The sequence below is a fragment of the Ambystoma mexicanum genome, chromosome 7p, assembly GCF_040938575.1.
Source record: "Ambystoma mexicanum isolate Mex_15411 chromosome 7p, UKY_AmexF1_1, whole genome shotgun sequence".
Lineage (NCBI taxonomy): Eukaryota > Metazoa > Chordata > Amphibia > Caudata > Ambystomatidae > Ambystoma > Ambystoma mexicanum.
Genome location: NC_090939.1, coordinates 947842506 through 947869248, shown reverse-complemented (window position 1 = coordinate 947869248; position 26743 = coordinate 947842506).

The window sequence follows — 26743 nt, the reverse complement described above, 5'->3', positions numbered from 1 at the left end:
TCAGAAATCCATCTTAACAAATTGGTGTACAGCGGTGGGATACGACGGAAGGTATCCAGTGTTGCGCACGAGCGAAGGCATTTCAAGTTATTCCTACCAGGACACGTAGCGAATTGTCGTAGTATAACTTTTAAAAGGCCATAGTCTATCTAACAGTATGGAAACAAATACCTTGTTAACTTTAAATGCTTCTAAATCCGAAACATTGAAAAAGATGTGAGCGGAGAGAGGTATCTCCTCTCAAGGCACCAAATTGGATATGATCCAAAGAATCGTGGCGTGGCAAGAAGCTCAGCTTGATGCTATAGCTTCCGAGGACCGTGCAGAAGGAGGTGGGGATACTCTCACTGGTAGAACCGACGGTTCTGCCGCTGCACTGGTCCACTGCGACCATGAGGACAGGGAGGATGAGATGTCTAATGTTTCCTCTGCCAGTGTCGATGGGGAGGCCAGGCTTGAATTCAAGAAGCAAGAGCTGCTGTTTAGGCAGAAGGAGCTTGATTTCAGTATGGCCAAACTAAAAATCGAACAGGCAGAAAAACAGAAAAACAGGGATCACCAGTTGGAACTGGCCAAGCTTCAGGTTGCAAATGGATCCAAGGGTCCTGGACATGGGTCTGGGGCCTCCTCTCATCCAAGGTTTCCAAAATATCTGCTCAGTGTGTATGAGGAAAAGAATTACATTTTTTTTTTTTTTTTATTTGTATATAGTTCAATGAACCTTTTCAAAATAGCACATTATTACAAACAAAAATTCAAATAACCAGACAAAATACAAAACATCTCAATAAAACTGATAAAAGTAGAACAAAGCTTTAACACAATTTTCAAAAGAAAACAACCCAATAACAAACAAATTTAACACTGAAATAACAAAATCTCTTTCTCAATTACTTTCAAGAACTCTACTAAGGCAAAGATTAATGATCTCTCGTTTCCTTGCATCAGTCGAGTCCAAAGAGATATCATACAATCTGCATAATTCACATTTATAAATCGTAGAAAAAGCTTAGTCCGTACATCTCTAAAATATGGGCATTCTAAAATCAAATGTTTTAGCGTTTCCTTCTGTTCACTACACCTCGAAAAGCGACACTTCGTGGCGCCTGAGTTAGTTCCTGCAATTCCCCAGAATTTTGTTCGTTCGAGAGTATGATATTGATTTAATCTAAATCTCATATAATACATTCTGGTTTTATTACACGGAAATACCGCTATATAATCACAACAGCCGTCTCTTTTGTGTAGGAATTTTGCATATTCCTTATAGGTACTCAAATTTGATATTTCCTCTAGAGTTTTACACCAGTCGTACGCAAATAATTTATGTTTAACATAGTTAGGACGTATAAGCAAATCATCACGATCAGTACCCAAATTATTTAAAATTTTGGCCATGGTTTCAAGGTAGCTAGTGAACGAACTGGATGAGCAACCCTTAGTAAATTCAAAAAGATCCTGATATAAAGAATTATCAGGATAGTTAAGTATTTTGGAATAGTTAGAGAGCGCCCGCCAGGTAAACCTAGTAGATAAAGAAATCAATCCCAACTCATGTCTAATAACACAGTTCGGGATTGATATAGATAAACATAAAGCTCTCTTCACTAAAGTACCCTGTATGGAATCAAGTTGCTTGTGCAAATTACCAACACAAATATCCATAGCGTATAAAAGAATTGGCTCAACCTTTAATGTAAGAAACTCTAATAACGGAGTCATTGAAAACTTACACAACTTATAAAAGATAAATTTCATCTGATTTAAGAGTGGTCTGGCTTTCAGCTTTAGATATTCCACCCATGACTTTATACTATTCACATTGCTCAAACGATATCCTAAGTAAATGGATTCTTGTAATTCGCACAAACGAGTCCCCCCCATATTCCAGTTGAACTTCTTAAGTTTCTTATTTGATTTAAAGATCATTATGCATGTCTTGGATGAATTAGGTTGTAGATTATGTTCATACGCAAACTTTATGAATGTATTTATCTTAGCTTGAAGACCAGCAGGAGTTAGATCAAAAAAGATAAGGTCATCTGCAAAGGCTAGCCAGTGTATTCTTAGTGAGCATAGCCTTGCTGGTAACATCAGAGTGGATTCCCAAAGTTTATCTATATCAGAGAGATAAAGGTTGAACAGTAGTGCAGCAAAATTGCAGCCCTGTTTTAAACCAAGATGAAGTTGCACAGGTTCAGTTAGCGAACCACCCTGAGTTAGACGAATTCTACAAGATGTATTGGTATGGTATTTCTTAATCCAATAAATCAGATATTCCGGAATTCCCAACTTACGCATTTTGGTCCATAATACATTCCGCACAACAGTGTCAAACGCAGAAGACATGTCAATGGACGCAATGTAAATTGTGCTCAATTCATTATTATTCACTCCGGCAATCAGATGTTTCATTATAGTGGCATTTAGGGTTGTTCCCATTTGACGTCTAAATCCCACTTGGCATTTCGAATAGGTCTTATAAGTTGCTAGATGTTTATCAAGCTCATAGATAACTAAAATAGCTAACACCTTTGCCGCCGCATCTGTTAACGATATCAGTCTATTATTCTCGGGCAATCTAGGATCACCTTTTTTATACAATGGGATAAGAATGGAAGTAACCCATGAAGACGGAATAGTGCCACTCATTAAAATATTGTCAAACTTAATTTTTAAGATCATACTCCAAAAAATCGGATCGGACCGATATACGCATGATGGGATCCCATCGGGGCCAGGGGCACGAGAATTAGATAATTTTTTGATAGCCCACATAATATCAGAGGTAGTCCATACAAATTTTATGTCAGTGGTTGATAGCTCTACATCATCTTGGTTTTTAACAAAGCGAACTGGTAGTTCATATTTTTGCTTAACATAAGCTGTCCAAGTTTCAGCGTTAATTATAGATCCATTACGGATATCCGCCGTATCCCCTTTTTTAAGGGCAGCCCAAATATCGCGGGAATTTCTACTACAAATAGCTTTGATCATATCACAATTTTCTTTATTGTATTGCTCTATGTGTACTCCCTTCACTTTAAATTTGTATTCTAGGACTATACTCTTCTTTTTTAATGAATAAAGTTTATCAGGAAGTTTCGCTAATTCAAGCCTTCGTATATCGCGATTTCTAGTTTTTTTCAGTATTTTAATCTTATAATTAAATCTATGTTTGTGATTTGTCACAAAAGAAGCTTGTTTTATTCCAAATTTATTAAGAGCTTCTTTAATGCGATCATTGATCATCTGATTTAAATATTCTATAGAGTATAATTCCGGCATTAGAAAATTGACCACATGTTTTAGATGATTTGATACATTCTCTACTAGTCTCTTGCATAAGGTAGGATTCCATCTAAGAGATATATTTTCTCTTTTAATCTCAATGGCATGCATACACTGATTAACATGCCATTGATTCGTAACAATAGAAGTATTAATGGTAATGGGAGCATGATCGCTATAGATTATATCCCCAATTGTAACAGCATCAATGCATGATAGCAACAAATCAGATACACAAAAAAAATCAATCATTGAAGTAATATTGCCCCTTTTCCAGGTATATTTGTTTGAATCCATATCAAACTTCACAAATGACATACCCCAGTCATCGAAATAATCCCGAAATATAGTTCCTCTCTTAAAGCTGTTTGAATTTACCTGTTTATGGTCTTTATAATACACTGGTGATCCAATACATTGTGAATTAAAATCACCACCGATAATAGTATCATATTTAGAATAAAATGTTGACGCTTGGTCAAAACAACAATCTATGTCATCAAGTATATCCGACAATTTGTATTTCAAATGATTGCAATATACATTCATTACTAGAATAATCCTTGTGTCAAATTTGTTTAAATTCAAGAAGACCGCTAGAGTCATTATGGACTTGCTGAATACGTTTGAGTATGCATGTCAAGTTCAACAAGTTGACAATGCTGATAAATTTGCCTGGTTACTCAGCAGACTGCCCCATTCTGGCTGTAGTGCCATTATGGAAATGTCGAAGGCTGAGCGAGCAGATTTTGCAATGTTAAAGCAAACTCTCATTTTAAAGTTTGGAAAGACTCCTGCCCAATATTTAAAACGATTCCGAGAGTATAAGAAAAAAGAAGGTGGTACTTGGGTATCTTATGTAACCAAATCCTTAAAAAACTTGACTGGCGTGCTTGCCAACTACCAGCATCCATCGACAAGCTTCAGGATCAATAGTCGGAGCACAGAATTTGTGGAGATCGGAAGGGGCACTCGACAGGGCTGCCCTCTCTCCCCTCTAATTTTCGCAATGGCAATGGAACCATGTGCTATGCAGATCCGCCAAGACGTCAGTATCAAGGGAGTTAAAGGGGCGTGGCCAGCGCGCATGTAGTGAAGACGGCTTTCCAAGGAGCTCCTGCCCATGATCCTGCAGCACAAGTAATAGCGGCGAAAATATCGAAGCTCCAGGGCTGAAACTTAACCGAGCCATAATAGAACCTCTCAAGCGCACCCGACCGAATTATCGGAGATAATCGGTGCAGGCAACGCCGAAAACGAAGCACCCTGAGACTCCCCCCTGCGCATCCAAGATGGCGGCCCGTAACGGAGCGACCCACTAGGCGATGCGGGACAGAAACGAGATCCGCAGGCCTCCGCTGACCACCACAACAACTCGCCTCGGCCGGAAACACCACCTTCAGGCTCCCACAGCTCCATCCCAAGGCAAGGAGGAGCGAGGACGCTTGAGGCGACCCAGGAGAGGCAGCGGACGGTAGGACCCAGGGGGCCCCGGACGAGGAGGCCAAACAAAGCTTACCGCCGTCCCCGCCGAGCCTTCCAGCGGGAGCGCTCCCGGAGGTAACCTGCCCTTGCGCGACTGGGGGACCCGGTTGAGGAACCGCGGGCCTCGTGGAGCAGAAATCAAACAGAGCCACAGAAGAACCGCTTGGGAACACCTGGCCGAATTGGCGGAGAGAATTAGCGCAAACAGCGCCAGAAATGAGACGCCCTGAGATTCCCCCCTTGCGGCACCTAAGATGGCGGTCACACCAAGCGGCCTGTAACGGAGTGACTCGCGGAGGCCAGTGGAGATTGCAGACCTCCGCGGACGGCTTGACCCAGCAACGGAAACGGACAACACCCCCATCAGGCTCCCACTACCCCATCCTGTAGTGGGAAAGGGGAAGGATCCTCGCAGTGGCCCAGGAGTGGCGGAGGGCGGCCGGACCCGGAGGGCCCCAGGCGGAGCGACCGAGCTAAATGCGCCGCCGGCTCTCCTGAGGAGGGAGCTCCCTGAAGCAACTCACCTCGGTGTGACCGGGGGTCCCAACTGGAGCCCTGTGGGCCCCCGTCCTGGTCCGCTTATGGAAGGCGCCCCCCAACACGTGGGACTGGCCAAGTAACAGAAGCGGAAAGATCAACACGAGGGAGCAGCCAGGAACCCACGCAGCAGTTCAGACAGCTACCACGAGGCACCCACACCTAAGAATATGAACCCTGACGACACCTGTGGACCCACCCAACCCAAAATGAAGTAAGTGGCTGCCCCCATTTAAGAGCTCACTGCCCCCACACTGTCACTAGTTGTGCGGGGGCAACTACCCTCCTTGCGCAGGCCGTGGACAGCGAACCAGGTATTGTGCTAGGGGAAGCGCCTTGTACCAGCCTCCGCTTAACTACCACATAGGGTCAGCCGTTGAGAAGTCGGATCAGAGCATAACTCAACCTCATACTCGCAGAGACCCCCAGAAGTGGGCTCCCCACATCAAATTAAGGCCGCCGACCACAACTGCCAAAGCTAACATTACACTGCACGAAAACCCGGATACCTCGTATGGTGCGATGTCTCCTCCCAAAAACAGGTCCAGAACCGTAACGATGGACTCGTTCACCACAGCTCGACCAAGGACACATATGCCACAAGAAGGGGACACCATGACCGAGCCACCAACTCTGGCGGAGGACCCCCGCGACTCTCAGATCCTTCAGGCGATTGCAGCACTGAAAACAACTGTTGAAGACCTGAGAGGAGAAATAAAATTGGACTTGCAATTAATAAGACAAGATGCCCGTAACCTGGCCGAGAGAGTCACTGCCACGGAAGCCACTCTACAGGAAACCACAGAGACCACACAGGAGCGAAAAGCGAAAGTTAAAGAGCTGGAAACAACTGTGGCTCGCTTGGAAGCACGCTCCGAAGATGCGGAAGGCCGGGCCCAACGAAATAACATCCGAATTCTGGGAATTCCGGAAGACATGGAGGGCTCAAACCCCACGGAGTTCATAGAAACACTGCTGATGCAGGAAATTGGAGCGGGCAATCTCACCCAAGGGTTCTCTGTGGAGCGGGCCCATAGGTCTCTTCAGAAGCGACCACCCCCCGGGTCTTACCCAAGACCAATGATTGCGAAAATATTGAACTTCAGAGACCGAGAGACTATACTAAGGTTCTCGAGGGAGGGAGGTGAGATCAAAAGAAACAATGCATCAATAGTCATGTACCCTGACTACACTCCTGCGGGACAGCGGGCAAGAAACTCCTTCATACCTATAAAGGCCAGACTACGGAAACTGAACCTTAAATATATGCTGCTGTACCCGGCAAGACTTAAAATACTATACAAGGGAAAGGCCATTTTCCTAGAGACCCCGGCTGCAGCAAACCTATGGCTCGAACACAATAACCTTGCAGAAGACACTGAGGAATTGATGGAACACAGCAAAAGATGAGACCATACAAAGGCACTACGTGCATCTAAATATTGAGACCAAATCTAATGCTGCATCAAGGAAATATCACAACTGGGCAGGAAACTGGAAGCCCAATCACAAGACCGCTGATGACCCCCCCCCCAACCGGAAAGTTGTAGGCAAAAAACCTACACACTGCCCGAGCCGAAAGACCTGGACAGGACTGGAAGGCCCGGGAGCCCCCAAGCGTTGTCAGTTTGAAACGACTGCTGGGGGCAGTTCCTTGTTGTTTTTCCTAGTTAATCCATTCCACGGAATGGTAGTTAAAATAGTTAGTAAGTCTCCATACAGTAAAATACAACCAGAGGTCTGGCGGGCTGGAACAGCGGTCGGGAAGGGCTGGAATCCACGAGCTGGCGGGCACCTGGGGCCTAGACGTGACCGCAAACACTTCGGGGGGAAGCAAGCGTCTTCTGAACCTCCACCGATACCAGGATGGCTGTGCACATTAAGATATTAACTTGGAATGTGAGGGGCCTGGGCACTTATCTCTGTAGAAATAGGATTAAATCCTACTTACGCAGGAAAAAAGTGGACATTGCCCTACTGCAGGAAACACACTGCAACACAGAAGCCAATGCAAAACTGAAGGAACACTGGGGGGGACAGGGTTTCGGAGCACCCTACTCCAAATACGCCAGAGGGGTTTACACCTGGATCAACCCCCAGGTGCCATTCCACCTGACTAATATGGAAAAGGACCAAGAGGGCAGATACCTAATAATATGGGGTACTTTCGAGGAAAGAGAGATTTGCATAGTAAACTCATATTTCCCCAACAATAATATCCCAGCCCATTTGAAAACACTGAGTGCCAAGATGGTGCAATTTAGAGAGGGCTTTTTTCTGTGGGGAGGAGATTTCAATTGTGTCCACGATTCTGAGTTGGACAGGTCCTGGCCTCCAGTGAAAGGTCCCTCCGCAGCCACTATGTCCCTAGCCACCCTGGTCAAGGAACTAGACCTGGCAGATGCATGGCGAGAATTGCATCCAGACGAGAGAGCCTATTCATACTACTCATCCCCCCATAAACTCCACACTAGGCTGGACTACCTTTTCATAAGCAAGGAGCACCTGCCACAAGTAGGGGGCATGCAATATTTGGGGAGGTCTATCTCCGACCATTCCCCACTCCTGTTGGACTGGCATCAAAATAGTCCCAGACCACCCATCCCCATGTGGAGGATGCCTACCGAGGCCCTGAAGGACCCAGCCTTCAGGGAGGAATTGCAAGAATCCATAGAGAATTACATAACAGAAAATTCAGGTAGCGTAGAACACACCAGCACGGTTTGGGAAGCCTTAAAAGTAGTCACCCGAGGGGAACTTATTGCGAAAGCGGGGGGCATCAGGAAAACACTAAGAGCTGAACTTGAGCAGAGAGAATGCGAGATCCTAAAACTAGAGGCCACTCCAGTAGAAACCCCCGGGAGGGAGGACGACCTCAGAACCCTTAGAGATGCCTGCTCCGGCACGTGGAATAGACTAGCCAAATTTGATTTTAGCGCCAGAACTGATAGAACACACGCAGAAGCCGATAAACTGGGCCGGTTACTGGCCTGGCTGTGTAAACGAGAACACCCCAGACATATAACCACAATATTAAGGGACGAACACGGTACAGAGCACAGAACCCAGCAGAGTATCAACGACACTTTTAAACTTTACTATGCAAATCTATACTCCCATGCGGACAGGATCCCACTAGAACAAATCGCGGACACACTAGAGGAAATAGGCCTACCTAAACTATCGCCAGCACAATCTGACACCTTGGACTCCGACATCACACTGGAAGACATAACAGAAGCTATTCAGTCCCTGGCCACGTGTAAAACCCCGGGAAGTGATGGGCTCCCCCCACCCGAGTTCTATAAAGCATTCAAACCCTCCCTAACGCCACTACTACACCAAGTCTTTTCAGAGACATACGAAAGAGGTGTCCTTCCAGACAGCATGAGAGAGACCCTAGTGATCCCGATGCTTAAGCCCGATAGGCCTCCCGACAAATGTGATTCCTATCGCCCGCTCGCCATGCTTAATTACGACGTTAAAATATTGATGACGATCCTAGCAAAGCGACTATCCAAAGTGATAGGAGAAATAGTACATGCAGACCAAAACGGCTTCATACACGGCCGCAACACATCCCTAAATTTGCGCAGGCGCCAACATATCATAACCCAGACTGACACATGTGACGAACGACTAGCACTACTATCCTTAGACGCTATTAAGGCTTTCGACTCCATATAATGGGAATGGCTAATAGCGGTCCTGAAGGGATTCGGAGTCGGCCAGGGATTCTTCAGATGGGTCAAGCTCCTGTACAACAAACCAAAGGCCAGGCTGAAATCTGGGAAGTATGTGTCAGAAGCATGGGACATTCAGAGGGGTACTAGGCAGGGCTGCCCACTCTCCCCCATGCTTTATGTTTTGGGATTGGAACCTACAGCAATTTATTTTAGACAGCAGTTTTTTGATGCAGGGATCAGGTTGGCAGGAATCGACCATATGATCTCATTATATGCTGATGATGTTCTAATATATGTTAACAATCCCCATCTAAATGTGCCAACAATACTGGAAGTCCTCGACAATTTCGCCAAATTCTCTGGCATTAAATTTAGCAAAACTAAATCCTGCTTGTTCCCTCTGGCAGGACTGAAAAACAGAGACAATGAAGAACTCCCCAAGGTGGGCGTCGAGTGGCAGACGACCTCCTTCCGTTACCTAGGGATCCAAATAATGCACACCCCGGAGTTGATGCACATACACAATACGAAGGCTACAGTACCCGCACTACGCAAATCCATAAGATTCTGGGCAAAGCTTCCATTATCCATGCTAGGGAGGGCCTCGATAGCCAAGATGATTATTCTCCCCAGATTCTTGTATGGATTCCAAAATGTCCACTTTTACATCACAAAACCATTTTTCCAACTTCTTGACACAATAATCAAAGAATTTCTATGGGGAAAGGGCAGACACCGTGTGGCCCTATCCACGCTAGTCCTACCATACGATCAAGGTGGCATCCAACTACCAATTCTAGAAAAGTATTATCTGGCAGCCCAACTGAGCCATGTGTCCAAATGGCTGGCGGATGATGCCACATCCGAGACCCCCCTGCTACAGGCCATGATTACCCCGATCCAGCTGAAAGAATTACTCTAGGCCCCTCAGAAAACTAATGCACAGACCACCATTGCTGGCGACCCTAAGCAAGAAGATATGGCACAGAACCATAACGGTCTTGCGCCTGAAACATCCATACTTCCGGGAAGTGCCAATAATCTCGGGGCTCGACAAAACAGATACCAACCTAGACAACATCAGGCTATGGGAAAAGAAAGGGATATATACTTGGGGTGACCTATACACCGACGGTACATTCAGAGAATTCCCCGAGCTGCAGGCGGTAGAAGACATCCAGGCCGGTCAATTCCTGTGGTACCAAAAGATCTGCAGCATAGCCCGCACGAGATGGACCACCTGGCCTGAGAACCCGAAGAGGACCCCTTCTTGGCACTGATGTACAACCTGAACGAAGGAGGAAAAGCGATATCTCAAATATATAGTCTTCTAAGGGACACCCCCAACCCTCGCAGTGCTGCACTAAAGACCCGCTGGGAAACGGACATGGGACACGAAATGACAGAAAATGAATGGCTCAGAGCACTGTCCTTCCCAAAAGAGGTCTCCAGGAACCAGAGATTTCGATTAATACAAATCAATGTATTATACCGCACCTACTTGACCCAGAGCAAAATAGCGATGTTCAGCAGAACCGCTGAGACACAATGCACCTGGTGCGGGACAGATGGGGCAGACTTGATTCACATGTTATGGAACTGCACCAAGGCACAGAACCTCTGGTTGAAAGTAAAACAAACCTGCGAAGAAGCAGAAGTCACAAGATACAAATGGACTCCAGCTGAGTGCCTCCTAGGCAGCTACCCTAGGCTAGCCAAACTTAAATATGCTGTAAAACTAATGGACTTGCTGTGCATAACGGCCAAAAGAACTATCGCCATGGCCTGGAAAAAACCCACAGGACCAAGCCACAAAGTATGGCGCAAAGAACTGGAAAGATGGGCGAACGCCGAAACCAGAGCCTGGGAGGACAGTGTAACTAGATCCACTGAACACTCAAGCATGGCATTAGAGGCATGGAAAGACACCATATCTAAACTGTTCCGATCCTCTGATGATAAACCCCCCTGAACGACGCAAATGATTGTTCTACTGATCTACATGAAGGCACAGAACACTGAGCACCAGACCCCCTAAACCCTGAACTACTCCAGAAAGGACTCCTCCCGCTCCCCTGAGGAAAGTACACCCACCCTCCCCGATAATACCAACCACCATTTGCCCATTGTAAGGAGACAGTTAATGTTAAATTTGTTGTATGAATGTTGTTATTTTATTTTACAAACAAGGCATAATTGCAATAAGTCTGTCAGGTATCCTGAATAAAGGCCCTGACCAGTAATAATGTAAAATGCCTATAACCACAAATGCCAATAAACAAACTTTAAAATAAATCAAGGGAGTTACAATAGGTCAGGAAACCCACAAAATAGCCCTATATGTGGATGACATCATGCTCTTTATGGGAGACCCAAAAAATACAATGCCCAGAGCTATAGCCCAGCTGGAGAACTTCAGACGAGTCTCGGGGTTCTCCATAAATTTCCCCAAATCGATAGCTATGAACATAACGGCAAAGAGAGAAGACATTGAGACATTGACGAGATCATTTCCGATGAGCTGGGTTGAAAGAAAACTGGAATATCTAGGAATTAACCTTGCCAGCAATCCGCACAAATTATATCAGACAAACATAACGCCACTGTGGAAACAGCTACAGGAAGACTTGCGCAGATGGGACTCCCAGGAGTTGTCATGGTTCGCCCGCATCACAGCAGTCAAAATGACCATTCTCCCCCGCCTCCTCTATGTGGTAAGCTCACTGCCAATGCCAATACCACCAGCCAAGATCCGAGAATTGCAAGATGCGATATTCAAATTTATATGGCATAATAAGAAACCTAGAATTCAGAAACGAATCCTAATGCGCTCCCCACATTTGGGCGGTCTGGGAGTTCCAGAAATTGACAGATACATTAGGGCGGCACAACTAGCACCAATGCTGCGATGGGCGAAACCAGAGGATCATAAAGGTTAGTGCAGAATTGAACAATCAGTCTCATTCGTCCCCCTAATAGCCCTCTTGAGCCTGAGCAAAGAAAACCGTAACAGCAGAGAAGCTCTACTAGAAATGACGAAATGGTCTTTACTAAGCTGGGACAAAGCCCGGAAAAAGAAACGCATTCCTGGTGGATTGGGCCCATATACGCCACTGATGGGCAATCCGGACTTCACACAGGGTCTCCAATGGGGATACTGGGTGGGCTGGTCAGGGGCAGAATCGATGCAACTGAAAGACTTGTACAAAGACGGCGCTCCACTGCTCTTCACAGATTGCCAGTTAAAATTCAACATAGGGGAAAACGAACGCTATAGATATGCGCAAATCAGCCACTGGATTACACACCCAATGGTGAAGAAAGAGGGCACGAGGACGCCATCAGGCCTAGAAATGTCGCTTCAAGAAGGCAATACCGCGAAAGGGGTCTCCAGACTCTACAAACTCCTCTCCAATGACCTGCCAACCGATCATCTCGCATACAAAACGAATTGGGAGAGAGGTATGCAAGAGTCACTAATGGAGGAGGAATGGTACCAAATATGGGCACGTGCACACAGCACCTCCAGATGCACCACAATAAAGGAATCTGCGTACAAATTGTGCCTCAGATGGTATATGTCCCCGAACCGCATCCACAAAATTGCAAAGTCCTACTCACCAAACTGTTGGCAAAACTGTGGTAAGAAAGGAGACCTGTTCCACATGTGGTGGACGTGCCCTAAAGCTGTTGCCTACTGGAAGGAAATACTAAACTACATAATAGACATCTCAGGGGTGGATCTACCGAGATCTCCGAAGACAATCCTCTTAGGGGTCCCTATAAGAAGGGAAATACGCGATGTCAGGAGCGACAGCTAAACTCATCACCCATCTACTATCAGCAGCTAGAATGACTCTCGCACAAAATTGGAAAAACAAAGAAGGTCCAATCTCAGCATGCTGGTGGGTTAAGATCTGGGGGGTGATGGCTATGGAGAAGATATGCGCCATCAACACCGGCAAATACCTAAGATTCCTAACTGTATGGAATCCATTTCATGAACATGTACCGGGACAGAGAAGCACATTTCTTCAAACCTCGTCTGTTCCGAAACACACGCGTAACCTGAACTCTCTCAAAAATAAAGATAAAGAGACGCCTGGTCAAGAAAGGGAAGAACACGGTTAAAAACCTGGACTCTGAAATATAAAATAATACTTGTAGGGGGGTTGAGAATTGTATAGAGATGGAGGGACTAATAAAAAGAAATGGAGGGGTAAGAGAGGAGGGATGAGAGAGGGAGGGAGAGAATTGGGGAACCTCAGGAGGTAATGCGAACTATAATGTTCTGTAAGACAAGAACTTGAGCAAAAGGTAGAACATAAGAGTCCAAGGTGCTCAAGAGCTATGCTGTAATAGCTTATATGCCCTGGAACCAAAAATAGTCATGGAAACTAGACCGAAATGGTAATGTCGGACTGAAAAACAGCCTTAGAATGGACTGTCACTAAGACACAACTCGATCCTATATAATGTATGTAAGTGAAACTGATTTTGTGTATATAAAGCTGGTTAAAAGCACAATTTCTTTTTGAAACAACACCAAAAGAGAATGGCCTAAGCACTGGTGGTAATTAATTGAGTTGAACAGAGTTGTCATTTACAATGCCTTCAGAGGTAGTCCGAATTTATTAACGCTTCAGTAAAACATTGACGGGGAGATGAAGCAAGGAAGGCAATGTATTGCAAAGTTTTACAACGGGAACCTTAAGTTAGAACCCATTGCTGCGGGCAAAATACTTCCCAAAAGTACCCCCTTTATGTTACATATTCGATCTCAAGCCAAATCGGACTATGTAATAAGGTTGCCAAATGTAGTGGGGAGGATAATCGATTTTTGTTTATTAACTGTTCAATGGCTTTAGGAGATGACCTACTGTTGCTCTTATTCTTGTTGAATGTACGTAGGAAGAACTCTATCGAACTGTTTCTTATCATTACTGCTCTATGTGTTATAAATTGAAAATCTAATAAAATATTTGTTTTAAAAAAAAAACTTGACTGGCTGGGTCGAAGGTTATAAGGTTTCTACCTTTGAAGGCATGATAAGTCTTGTCATGCTGGAACATATTTTTGCATCTTCTTCCTCGGAGCTTAAGCAGCATTTGGCGGATTCTAAGGAGATAGAACCAAAGAAACTTGCCATTGCAGCAGATTTATGGGTGTCACATCGAGTGTCCCATAAGGACAAAACTCATCCTGGTAAGCAGGAGGAAGGGAAAAAGTCCAAAGATAAGGAGGGTGGAGAATCTGATAAATCTTCTTCTCAAAAGGGCCACAAAAAGAAAAATAAGGGTAAGACACAAGAGAACTCACAAGTTAGTGGAGGTCAGCCTCCGAAACAGAACTCTGGTTATAGTAAGCCTCCCTATGTAAACAGACCCAATGGATCTTGTTTTGCTTGTGGAGCAACTGACCACGTGAAGGGGGATCCCCGGTGTAAGGTTAAACCTTTGGGGGTCCACTCCGCTAATCTGGCCTTCTCCTCCTACGAGGAAGAAGAAATTACAGGAGCATCCTTCTCCTCAGACTCCTTCCCCAGTGGGATAGAAGCTGAGGTAGTTTTAGTTTCCCTGTGTTCCTGGGAGCCTAAAGTCGCAGAGGCTTATGCTAGGATTCCAGATAACACCAAGCACTACTTTAAAGACAGTGTGCTGATCAATGGAGTCGATACTCCAGCTCTTAGGGATAGTGGTTGCAGTCGAACTGTAGTGGATTCTACCTTGGTAAACTCAGAGGAAGTTGCCAGAGCTACTCTAATGCCCACTAAATTGGCTGACGGCCCACCTCGCATGTTTCCAGTAATACCTGTAAATCTTACTTTAAATGGTACAGCAGTCAGGATTCCAGTGAGCATTCAGAGAAACGTCCCAGGAAAGGTCTTGTTGGGCAACGATCTCCGAACTTTAGGGCTCGTGGGAGACACTGCTGACAGACCCTGCACACGGTCTCAAACACGGGCAGCATTGGCCAAGACCAATGCACTGCCCCAGCCAAAGGGGAAACCCAAGGCTAAAGGAGTAAAGAAACCAAAACGAGGGAAAGAAAATATTCCCCCGAACTCACCTACCACTGCGGTGGAGGAAGTTGGTCAATAGCCCGGACCTGACGAGGAGGCGGCGATACCTGAAGTATTTGACCCCAATGACCATCCTGAACTAAAAGACTTGTTAGTAGAAGGTGGTCCTGACAGGGAAGAATTCAGTAGAGGCCAATGTGAGTGCCCATCTCTGGAAGGCCTAAGGAGACAGGCCTGCTCCCAGCTTGAGGGTAAACCTCCTGGGAAGCATCGGATTTATTGGGAAGGTGGACTCGCGTATAGTGAGCCCACAGAATCTACAGAAGGAGACCATAGGAGGTTGGCGGTTCCCCTTGCTGTAAGACCCTTCCTCCTGCAGCTGGCGCATGAAGTGCCCCTTGCTGGTCACCTTGGTATTAAGAGGACCAACAAAGGTTATCCATGCACTTCTACTGGCCCAAGATGGGGGTGCAAGTAGAAAGTCACTACAGGAGTTGTGCCTCCTGCCAGTTATCTGGTAAGAGTGGCTCAACAATCCAAGCTCCATTGGTACCACTCCCAGTTGTGAGAATACCATTCGAAAGGGTAGGGATCGACATTGTCGGTCCCCTTGACCCACAAACATCCTCAGGCAATAGGTTTATCCTGGTGCTGGTTGACCATGCTACCAGGTATCCTGAGGCCATCCCATTGAAAACTGTAACTGCCAAGTCAGTTGCAAAAGCGTTACTTGGCATCTTTACTAGGGTTGGCTTCCCTAAAGAAGTTGTGTCTGACAGAGGAAGCAACTTTATGTCAAAGTACATGCAGGCTATGTGGAAGGAATGTGGGGTCACCTACAAGTTATCTTCCGCATACCACCCCCAGACCAATGGTCTGGTAGAACGTTTCAACAGAACGTTAAAGAGCATGATTGGGGCTCTGGAAGAACCTCAGAGAAGAAAATGGGATCTTCTTTTACCATGCTTACTGTTTGCCTACTGAGAGGTACCACAGGAGAGTGTTGGCTTCAGCAGCTTCGAACTTCTGTTTGGTCACCCTGTGCGGGGACCCTTAGCCATAGTCAGGGAGGGGTGGGAGATGCCCACTCCCCGTATTACTACCAACGGTTGTCGACTATGTGTTAGGGCTCAGAAAACGGATGGTACTTCTGATGGGTCTGGCTAGTGACAAGTTGAAGGCAGTACAAGCGCTGGTGAAGCATTGGTACGACCAGAAAGCTTCCCTCATCAACTTTACACCTGGTCAGCAAGTCCTGATCATGAATCCCATAAGGCCTACACAGGACAAATGGTCAGGCCCTTACACAGTGGTGGAGCCCCTGGGTGAGGTCAACTATTTAGTGGACCTTGGAAGGCCTGGACAGGTTCCAAAAGTGTTCCACGTAAATAGGCTGAAGGCTTTCGTCCCAAGAGTCGAAATTGCAGCACTGCTACTGGCTTCAGATGTTGAGGAAGAGGAGTCTGAACCTGTAACGCTCACCTGATTCCCGTAGAGGCGCCGGTCTTGACTGGGCGTATACCGTATCTTCAAAGGTGATGTGTAACACACGGCTGGCTCTTTGGGCTGGACCTCTGTGCACTGTATGTCTGACTCGAAGGGTAAGATGTCTGCAGATAGAAAATATGGGATTAAGGAACTGGGTTATTGAATGTCTCTCTCTTTTTCCCTTTCTCTTCTCCTGTAGAACCCCAAAGGTTAACGCTCTCACCTTAGGTAAGTGAACGCCGTGCTCTCCATCTGCCTCGGGGCAGGGTGCTGTAACCAGTTTCTTCACTGGATAAGGGGAGCAGGCCTCTTGACTTCAGAGGACTGCTGTCCGTCGTTTACTGCACGAACGGTAAGTTTCGAGTAATTCTAATGTCTTTAAAGTCTTTAGTAATGATGTTTCTTGTTTTGCAGGGTTCCGGCGATGGCGGATGACGGGCTGAAGTGAGTTGAAGATGGAGCCCGTGTGATGAATAGAAGCGCCTGGAAGCACGTAAGTAAGCGCTTGTTGCCTACTTCACGATGCGCTCTAACTGTCTTTTTATTTTGCAGGTACAAGTTCGGAGCGGCTGCAGGGTGCCGGAATACCCACTGGGTTAGATGTGGAAAGGAGTAATGGCACGTGAGTATTAAAGTTCCCCAATGTCTTTAAACGCACCTTGTTTTGTCTTTCAGATGCGGGATGCAGCGCCGAAGGCCTCCGGAGCGTGCGAAGAGTTGGTAAGCTTTTGTCTTTCAGATGCCGGAATGCAGTGTGAAGACCTCCGGAGCGCACGAAGAGTAGGTAAGCCTTTGTCTTTCAGATGCCGGAATGCAGCGCGAGGCGTTGGTGACAGCCGATGGACCAGGTAAGTGAAGAGCTGTCACTGAAGACCCTAATGCTAACCTGTTCTTTCTTGTCTTTATAGGTGTTGCTGAAGACTGGATTCAGGATGGTAAGCCTTTTTCCTTAGGCCCAGGATCAGATGCAGAAGACACGATGAGAGTTCTGCTGCAGAGGATGCAGAATAACGCAAAGCAAGATTCATCCATCGGGTGTGGTTTAAATAGCCTCCTGTAGTGCTTAGGTTGTGTCCTTCCACAGCCACGCCTAGGTAAGAAAAGAGTTCCTGCTTTCCAGAAGAGTTCCAGTGTTCTGAATCTAGGAAGTGGCTCCTGCCCCACCCAACAGGAAAAGTAGTTCCAAACAGAAGAGGATCAGAGGCTCAACTGGCAGGCAAGTAAGCAGCATGGTCTGCTGCAGGTAAGTCCACCCAAGCATTATGAGCCCGGCGCTTCCAGCGCTGGGACTGGGCATATTTATGAGCCTGGTGCCACTGGCGCCAGGACTGGGTCCAAAAGGTCCCAATTGGGACTGGTTGGCACTCGGAACCTGGGTTATGGATCTGCTTCCAAGGGAGTTGGGAAAACCCTGACCTTTTGGAAGCAGAGATCATGACAGTACCCCCCCTCAAGGCCCCTCCCAAACCGGGCTTCTCCGGGGGTTTTGGCTTGTCAGGAAATGTTCGGTGAAATCTTTTGATTAGGCGAGGAGCGTGGACATATTCAGCAGGTTCCCAGGATCTCTCTTGGGGGCCGTAGCCTTTCCAGTCAATTAGGTAAAATAGTTTAGATTTGGAGATCTTGGAGTCCAGAATGCTTTTGACTTCAAACTCGAGTTCTCCATCAACTAGGATAGGTTTTGGAGATTTAGTTAGTCGGGTTTGAGGTTGCACGGGTTTTAATAGAGAGACGTGGAAGACCGGATGTATCTTCATGTGCGGGGGCAAGTCCAACTTGACCGCTACTGGGTTTACTATGGTAGTGATGGAATAGGGACCAAGGTATCTTGGGTTGAATGTGCGTGGCCCTTTTAGAGGTAGATATTTGGTGGATAACCAGACTTGATCCCCTACTTGATATTGAGGGGCTTCCTTCCGATGTTGATCTGCTCCTTTCTTGTATTGTTCTTTAGCCCTTTGAAGGTGAGAAACAGCTTCCTTAAAGGCTTGGGTGATTGTAGAATGCAGGTAGTCTACTGCTGGTGTTTCAAGATCTTGGAGGGGATCCAACTCCGAGGTTCGAGGGTGACTGCCGTACAAAAGAAAAAACGGGGTTTTCCCAGTTCCCGAATGGACAGAGTTATTGTAGGCATATTCGGCTATCCAAAGGATGTCTTTCCAAGTTTTTTCAGTTTGTTGCAGCATGCAGCGTAAATACTGTTCCAGAGTTTGATTGGTCCTCTCGGTTTGTCCGTCGGTCTGAGGGTGGTGACTGGTCGATAGTCTCACATCAATTTGAGCCGACCGACAGCAACTTCGCCAAAAATGAGAAATAAATTGACTACCTCGATCCAAAATTAGAACCGAAGGAAAACCGTGCAGTCGGACGATGTTTTCGAGAAATTCTCGTGCCAGAGTTGCTGCTGTTGGCAAGCCTTTGAGCGGAATGAAATGCGCCATCTTGGAGAATAAGTCCACGATTACTAGAATCGTATTGTATCCGGAGCATGGAGGTAGATCGGTGATGAAGTCCATAGAAAGCGTATGCCAAGGGCGAGGTGGGATGTCAATAGGGCGTAAGAGGCCTGCTGGTCTTTCCTTTTGACTCTTGTTTTGGGCGCATACTCCACAGGACATTATAAAGTCTCTGATATCTTTTTTCCAAGACGGCCACCAGAAGTAGCGCTTGATCTTTTCTGAGGTCTTGGCCATACCGGGATGTCCTTCCATTAAAGAATCGTGATAACAAGAGATTACTTTTTTCTGTAAATCTGTGCTGGGTAGGTATAATCGTTCTTGGAAATACAATAAGTTGTCCTTTACTGCAAAGTCCTTTCCCTGCAGATGCCAATTCTGTATGTCTGCTGGAGTTACAAGTTGCCTGGCTTTATCCTTAACTTCCTCTATGGATTCTGTGGCGATTACACCCAGAATTCTTTGTTCGGGAATGATTGGTACAGGTTTAGGGTTGATCAAGTGTTCTTCCACTCCCATCCGAGAAAGGGCATCAGCTTTACCGTTCTTTGTACCAGGTCGATAGGTAATTATGAAGTCAAACTCGGCAAAGAATAATGCCCAACGGAGTTGTCTAGAGGATTGGGCTTTTGCGGTTTTCAAATATTGCAGGTTTCGGTGATCCGTAATCACAGTAACGGTGTGTCGGGCCCCCAGCAGATAATGCCGCCAAGCCTTAAAGGCAGACTTGATAGCCAGAAGTTCCTTGTCAGTAATCGTGTAATTGATTTCAGGAGGCGAGAATTTGCGGGACCAAAATGCCACGGGATGCAACTGATTGGTTACCGGGTCCTTTTGTGATAGAACTGCCCCCATGGCAAGGCTTGAAGCATCAGTTTCCACGATGTAGGGGAGTTCGGGGCGAGGGTGTTTTAAGATTGGTGCAGAGATAAATTTAGTCTTCAAATCCTGGAAAGCTTGTTCCGCCTCGGTAGACCATTCAAAACGTTTGTTTTTCTTTAACAAGGCAGTGATGGGCTGGACTATTCGAGAGAATTCGGGGATAAACCTGCGGTAAAAGTTAGCGAAGCCTAACATGCTTTGCACACCTTTTACGGAGGATGGTGATGGCCATTTGAGAACTGCATCGACCTTCTTTGAATCCATACGCACTCCGCCAGGTGATAATATGAATCCCAAGAATTCAACTTCAGTCACGTTGAAAACACATTTTTCCAATTTAGCGAAAAGTTTGTGTTGACGCAATCTTTCGAGGAACATTTTCACGTGTTTCCGATGTTCAGATTCCGATGAAGAATAAACGAGGATGTCGTCAATGTAAACAACAACACACACATCTATGAGCTCTCTGAGGACATCGTTCATAAAATATTGAAAGGCGGCCGGGGCATTGCAAAGTCCGAAGGGCAAGACCTGATATTCAAATAGCCCATACTTGGTGCGGAAGGCCGTCTTCCATTCATCGCCCTCTTTTACTCGTACTAAGTGGTAAGCTCCTCTAAGATCCAGCTTTGTATATATGCATGCTTTTCTGACTTGGTCCAGGAGTTCAGGGATCAAAGATAACGGATATCTATTCTTAACGGTGATCTGGTTCAGGGAGCGATAATCTATACAAGTTCTAAGGTCTCCTTCCTTTTTTGGAACGAAGAACAAAGCTGAAGAAGCAGGGGACTTGGAAGGACGAATAAACCCATTTGCCAGGTATTGATCCAGGTATTGTCGAAGGTGAAGGTTCTCAGGCTCGGTGAGGGCATAAATTCTACTACAAGGAGGAGTAGATCCAGGTATCAGGTCTATCTGGCAGTCATAAGACCTATGAGGAGGTAGAGAGTTAGCCTGATCCTTCCGGAAAACATCTTGGTATTCTAGGTATTCGGGAGGTAACTGGGGAGTCTCTGAAGAAATTGCTGCCAGTGCAACACCAGGTGGAGGGTGACAAGTAGAGACACATTCTGGAAACTGGACCGTTCTTGCTCGCCAATCGATCAGAGGATTGTGTTTCTCTAACCAAGGTATTCCTAGAATAATCTGAAACTGAGGGGCCTTGATCACATCGAACACGATCTTCTCATGGTGCCCATCTTGACTTACTAGCGTCACCTCTTGAGTGGTATGCGTTACTGGCCCGGAGGCTATCTCCGTACCATCCACCGTAGTAATGACGTCCTTTACAGCCTTGGGACAAAGAGTTAGATTCATCCTCAAAACCATTTCATGATCCACATAATTGCCGATGGCACCGCTGTCGACGTAAGCTTCAATTGCATGTAATCGATCCGGATTATCAGGGCTAATGAGGACCATAGGTATCACGAAATGCGAGGTCACGGAACTGGTTTTCACGCTCGGCAAGAGGACCTCTATTCTTGTAAGGCGAGGTTGTTTCCCTGCTCAGAGTTTGTAACTTTGGTAACTGCAGCTCCTACTGCCTTCTTGGCAGGTTTCACCGGACAGTCTCGAAGAAAGTGCCCTGAGTTTCCGCAATAGAGGCATAATTGCAACTGTTTTCTCCTTTCCCGCTCCTTTTGTGTTAGAGGACCTTTCAGACCCCCTATTTGCATGGGTTCCCCGGAGTCTACTCCTTTGGAAGGAGTTGGCGGTTTGGAAAATACTCGAGCATCAAACTTGGAACGATCGGCCTTCCTGTTCTGCAGTCTGTGATCTATTTGAACGACTAAGTCTATATAGTCCGAACAATCTTGTGGGGGATTCACTACTTGGGCTAACACATCTTTGAGCTCTCCACGTAGACCTCTATAAAACAGCGTAATCCTTTTGTCCTCAGGCCATTGAGTTTCCACTATCAGTCTGTTGAAAGACGCAATATAAGCCAAAAGGTCTTGATTACCTTGTCGCAACGAAAGAAGCTCATTGTCCAAGGCCTGCCCCTGTGAATGTCTTGCGAACAGTTTTTCCATACTGAGCTGAAAAGCTTGAAAATTATGGAGGACCGGATCATCTTGATTTACTAGAGGGATCGACCAGTCTGCCGCATTGCCACTAAGGTACGAAAGCACGAAAGCTACTTTAGCTTGATCAGTTGGAAAGGCTGCTGGCCGGCATAAGAAATGCAACCGGCACTGACTGATAAATACTGCAAACCTCTTTGGGTCACCAGAAAATCGTTCGGGCGGAGCCAGAGGTACATTCCCAGGTAGGTTGATCTGCACTGGATTCATAGAGGATGTAGAAGGAAGATTTCCCCCAGATGCGGGTAGCGGGGTCTGTCCGGCTTGTGACTGTAGCAATTGTCTAGCGAGATCATCTGTTCGCTCCTTGGAAATAATCAGTTCCCTTCTTAGAGCGTTCGTTTCCTGACGGGCTGCATGCACTTCTGCCCTTAGTTCCCCAAGTAACTGGGCTAGCTGGTCGGTATCCGAGGTTTCCATAGCGCCTGGACGGGAGTTTTGTGGTAGGCTTTGCGTTCTGCAACGCTCACCTGATTCCCGTAGAGGCGCCGGTCTTGACTGGGCGTATACCGTATCTTCAAAGGTGATGTGTAACACACGGCTGGCTCTTTGGGCTGGACCTCTGTGCACTGTATGTCTGACTCGAAGGGTAAGATGTCTGCAGATAGAAAATATGGGATTAAGGAACTGGGTTATTGAATGTCTCTCTCTTCTTCCCTTTCTCTTCTCCTGTAGAACCCCAAAGGTTAACGCTCTCACCTTAGGTAAGTGAACGCTGTGCTCTCCATCTGCCTCGGGGCAGGGTGCTGTAACCAGTTTCTTCACTGGATAAGGGGAGCAGGCCTCTTGACTTCAGAGGACTGCTGTCCGTCGTTTACTGCACGAACGGTAAGTTTCGAGTAATTCTAATGTCTTTAAAGTCTTTAGTAATGATGTTTCTTGTTTTGCAGGGTTCCGGCGATGGCGGATGACGGGCTGAAGTGAGTTGAAGATGGAGCCCGTGTGATGAATAGAAGCGCCTGGAAGCACGTAAGTAAGCGCTTGTTGCCTGCTTCACGATGCGCTCTAACTGTCTTTTTATTTTGCAGGTACAAGTTCGGAGCGGCTGCAGGGTGCCGGAATACCCACTGGGTTAGATGTGGAAAGGAGTAATGGCACGTGAGTATTAAAGTTCCCCAATGTCTTTAAACGCACCTTGTTTTGTCTTTCAGATGCGGGATGCAGCGCCGAAGGCCTCCGGAGCGTGCGAAGAGTTGGTAAGCTTTTGTCTTTCAGATGCCGGAATGCAGTGTGAAGACCTCCGGAGCGCACGAAGAGTAGGTAAGCCTTTGTCTTTCAGATGCCGGAATGCAGCGCGAGGCGTTGGTGACAGCCGATGGACCAGGTAAGTGAAGAGCTGTCACTGAAGACCGTAATGCTAACCTGTTCTTTCTTGTCTTTATAGGTGTTGCTGAAGACTGGATTCAGGATGGTAAGCCTTTTTCCTTAGGCCCAGGATCAGATGCAGAAGACACGATGAGCGTTCTGCTGCAGAGGATGCAGAATAACGCAAAGCAAGATTCATAGATCGGATGTGGTTTAAATAGCCTCCTGTAGTGCTTAGGTGTCTCCTTCCACAGCCACGCCTAGGTAAGAAAAGAGTTCCTGCTTTCCAGAAGAGTTCCAGTGTTCTGAATCTAGGGAGTGGCTCCTGCCCCACCCAACAGGAAAAGTAGTTCCAAACAGAAGAGGATCAGAGGCTCAACTGGCAGGCAAGTAAGCAGCATGGTCTGCTGCAGGTAAGTCCACCCAAGCATTATGAGCCCGGCGCTTCCAGCGCTGGGACTGGGCATATTTATGAGCCTGGTGCCACTGGCGCCAGGACTGGGTCCAAAAGGTCCCAATTGGGACTGGTTGGCACTCGGAACCTGGGTTATGGATCTGCTTCCAAGGGAGTCGGGAAAACCCTGACCTTTTGGAAGCAGAGATCATGACAGAACCTCTCCTCGACCTGTTCCAAAGCGGTCCTTCAGATAGCTCCTATGAGGGTGTCCGAGTGGCCCCTCACCTGACTTCTAATCAGCAGGCTGTGGTGAAAAGTTTGCTTAAGCAATTTTCCCCCCTGTTTTCGCAGTCCCCTGGTTTGACACCTTGGTACAAACATAACATAGACACAGGAGACAGCGTTCCTACCAAAAGTAGAGGATACAGGATGTCAGACAAAGTACGGTCTTACATTAAGACAGAGGTCAACAAAATGTTAGATCTTGGGGTGATTGAACCCTCTAGTAGTCCTTGGTCCAGCCCTGTGGTTTTGGTTCCAAAAGCAGGCACTTCTGAATTGAGGTTCTGCGTGGATTACAGGGCTCTGAATGCTGTCACCAAGACAGATGCACACCCCTTGCCTCGAACAGATGAGCTGGTGGATACCTTGGGTGCCTCCAAGTACCTCAGCACGTTTGACCTCACTGCGGACTATTGGCAAATAGCCTTAGCAGAAAATGCCAAGGAGAAGACAGCGTTTTCGACTCCAGACGGTCTTTACCAATTCAGGGTAATACCGTTCGGGTTGAAGAATGCACCTGCCACTTTCCAGAGGCTTGCGAATCATGTGTTGAATGGGTTGGATGAATTCTGTCTTGCATATCTGGATGATATAGCAGTTTTCAGCGCCACCTGGGAAGACCATGTGAAACACCTTGGGATTGTGCTACAGGCTCTTCAGAAAGCACACTTGATCATAAAGGCTAGTAAATGCCAGATTGGACAAGGCTCAGTGGTTTACCTTGGACATGAAGTAGGCGGAGGGAGGATACAGCCTCTTCCCAGTAAAGTACAAGCAGTACAAGACTGGCCTACCCCCACTACACAGACCCAAGTGAGAGCCTTTTTAGGACTCACGGGGTATTACCGCAACTTCATGGCAGACTATGGCACCATAGCTGCCCCTCTGACTGCCCTCACCACTCTGAAGAAACCCAAGAAGGTAACTTGGACCGACGAGTGTGAGAAGGCCTTCAACGGCTTAAAAGACTCCTTGTGCCAGGCCCCTGTCCTTAGGGCCCCTGATTATCAAAGACCTTTTATTGTGCAGACAGACGCCTCTGACACTGGGAAAGGAGCTGTACTATCGCAAGTAGATGAGAAGGGTAAGGAACACCCTATTGGTTTCAGTAGTCGCCAGCTTAAGGACAGAGAGCTCAGATGGTCCACAGTAGAGAAAGAATGTTTCTCTGTTGTGTGGGCCCTGCGGAAGCTGAGGCCCTACCTCTATGGGACCCACTTCACTGTGCAAACTGACCATAAGCCCTTAAAGTGGCTGATGAACATGAAGGGAGAGAATCCAAAGTTGCTTAGGTGGTCCATAAATCTACAAGGCTTCGACTTCACTATTGAGCATAGGCCAGGTGTCCAACATAGCAATGCTGATGGGTTGTCCAGAATGTTTAACCGACCTGAACAAGAGACTCATCCAGGGGTGGATTAGTTCCCCCTGTCCATAGTCTGGGAGGGGCGAGTGTTAGGAAAGATTTCTTAATTGTAGGTAATTTTCCTTCCATGGGGCAACCCCTAAACTTTTTGCTGTTGTTTTCACCCTGATCTAGACTTTGCCAGAGAAGCGCAGCCTTCCGCTGCACTCCTCTGGGCTTTCGCTCCATTATTACGGGGTAACTGACATGCCTTTAAGACAGTCAGTACTGGGAAACGTCGTTTTCCATAGTTCTTTTCTCATGTTGCAGCTTTCGCGCAACATGGCACAAGAGTGCACCGTAACTTACATTACCGCGCTCTTGGGTCTGTAGTCCTTCTACAGGCCCTAGTAACTCTCGATGGATTTATAACGAACTGTGCAAGTATGTCACGGACGGGACTGGTCGCAGCGATCGTTTCTTTGTGTTTTTGAACTCCCTTTTGCCATGTTAACCGCGCTTCTCGCGTTTGGCCAAAATGGGTGGCCTGGCTTCCAAAATGGACATGCCACAAGGTTCTTTGTCCTGTCCGTTGACCGTCTTGCCCCTTCACCTTCCCCAGGTCGAGCCGACCGGGGGCCATCCTTATTTGGGCATGTACTTTCTCGCAAAACACAGATGCTTTTGCGGGCTTCTGCATGCCTTGTGTGTGCCTCCAGGATGTGGGCTGGGATGTCTGGTCCCAATACTAATCCTCGGTCCCAGAGAGTCTAGTGTGTCTTGAATGCCTGTGACCACCGTGGTCCGTGATAGGTCCACGTATGGTGTGAGTGTTTTGTCAGCAGATCTCCCATTGGGTCCTCTCCGTTTTGGCACGAAGGGAACTCTGGATAAGAGGAGGCTGGAAACACCACTACCATGTCGATCTCCTGAGTTCTCACGATGGACGGATACAGGAGCCAAGTATCCTGCAACTAAGAGGCTGAACAGAGGAATCGCTGGTGACCCGCTGAAGGACTGCTCCTCTGCACTGCTGTCGCCCTGTGAAGCCATTCTGCCTTTGATCGAACGAGAAGGCATGTACTGGTACTTCGGCCCTTTGGAATGGTGGGAACAACTATTCTCGGCATCTTCATCATCTCCTGCACGTAAGCCTTCGGAAGCGTCTCTGGGCCATCTAGTGGACTGACCAGTTTACCCAGGAGTCTTGCTCTGTAACTGCCGTCAGGTTGCTGCTGTATTCCGAGTCCTTGACACTCTCACACGATTTGTACACTTGGCATTCCCAGGTCTGAAGTGAGAAGTGTACATTGGGCTGAAATACACACAGCTGCTTCGTTGCCCTGCTGTGGTAACAATCTGTGCGGGTTCACTGCGTTTGGGACATCCTCAACTCTAACTTCTGCTGCCGCGGAATCTACACAACGCTGAGACGTCCCCTGCTCGTATCTGAACCTGCCAGCACTGAAACTGACAC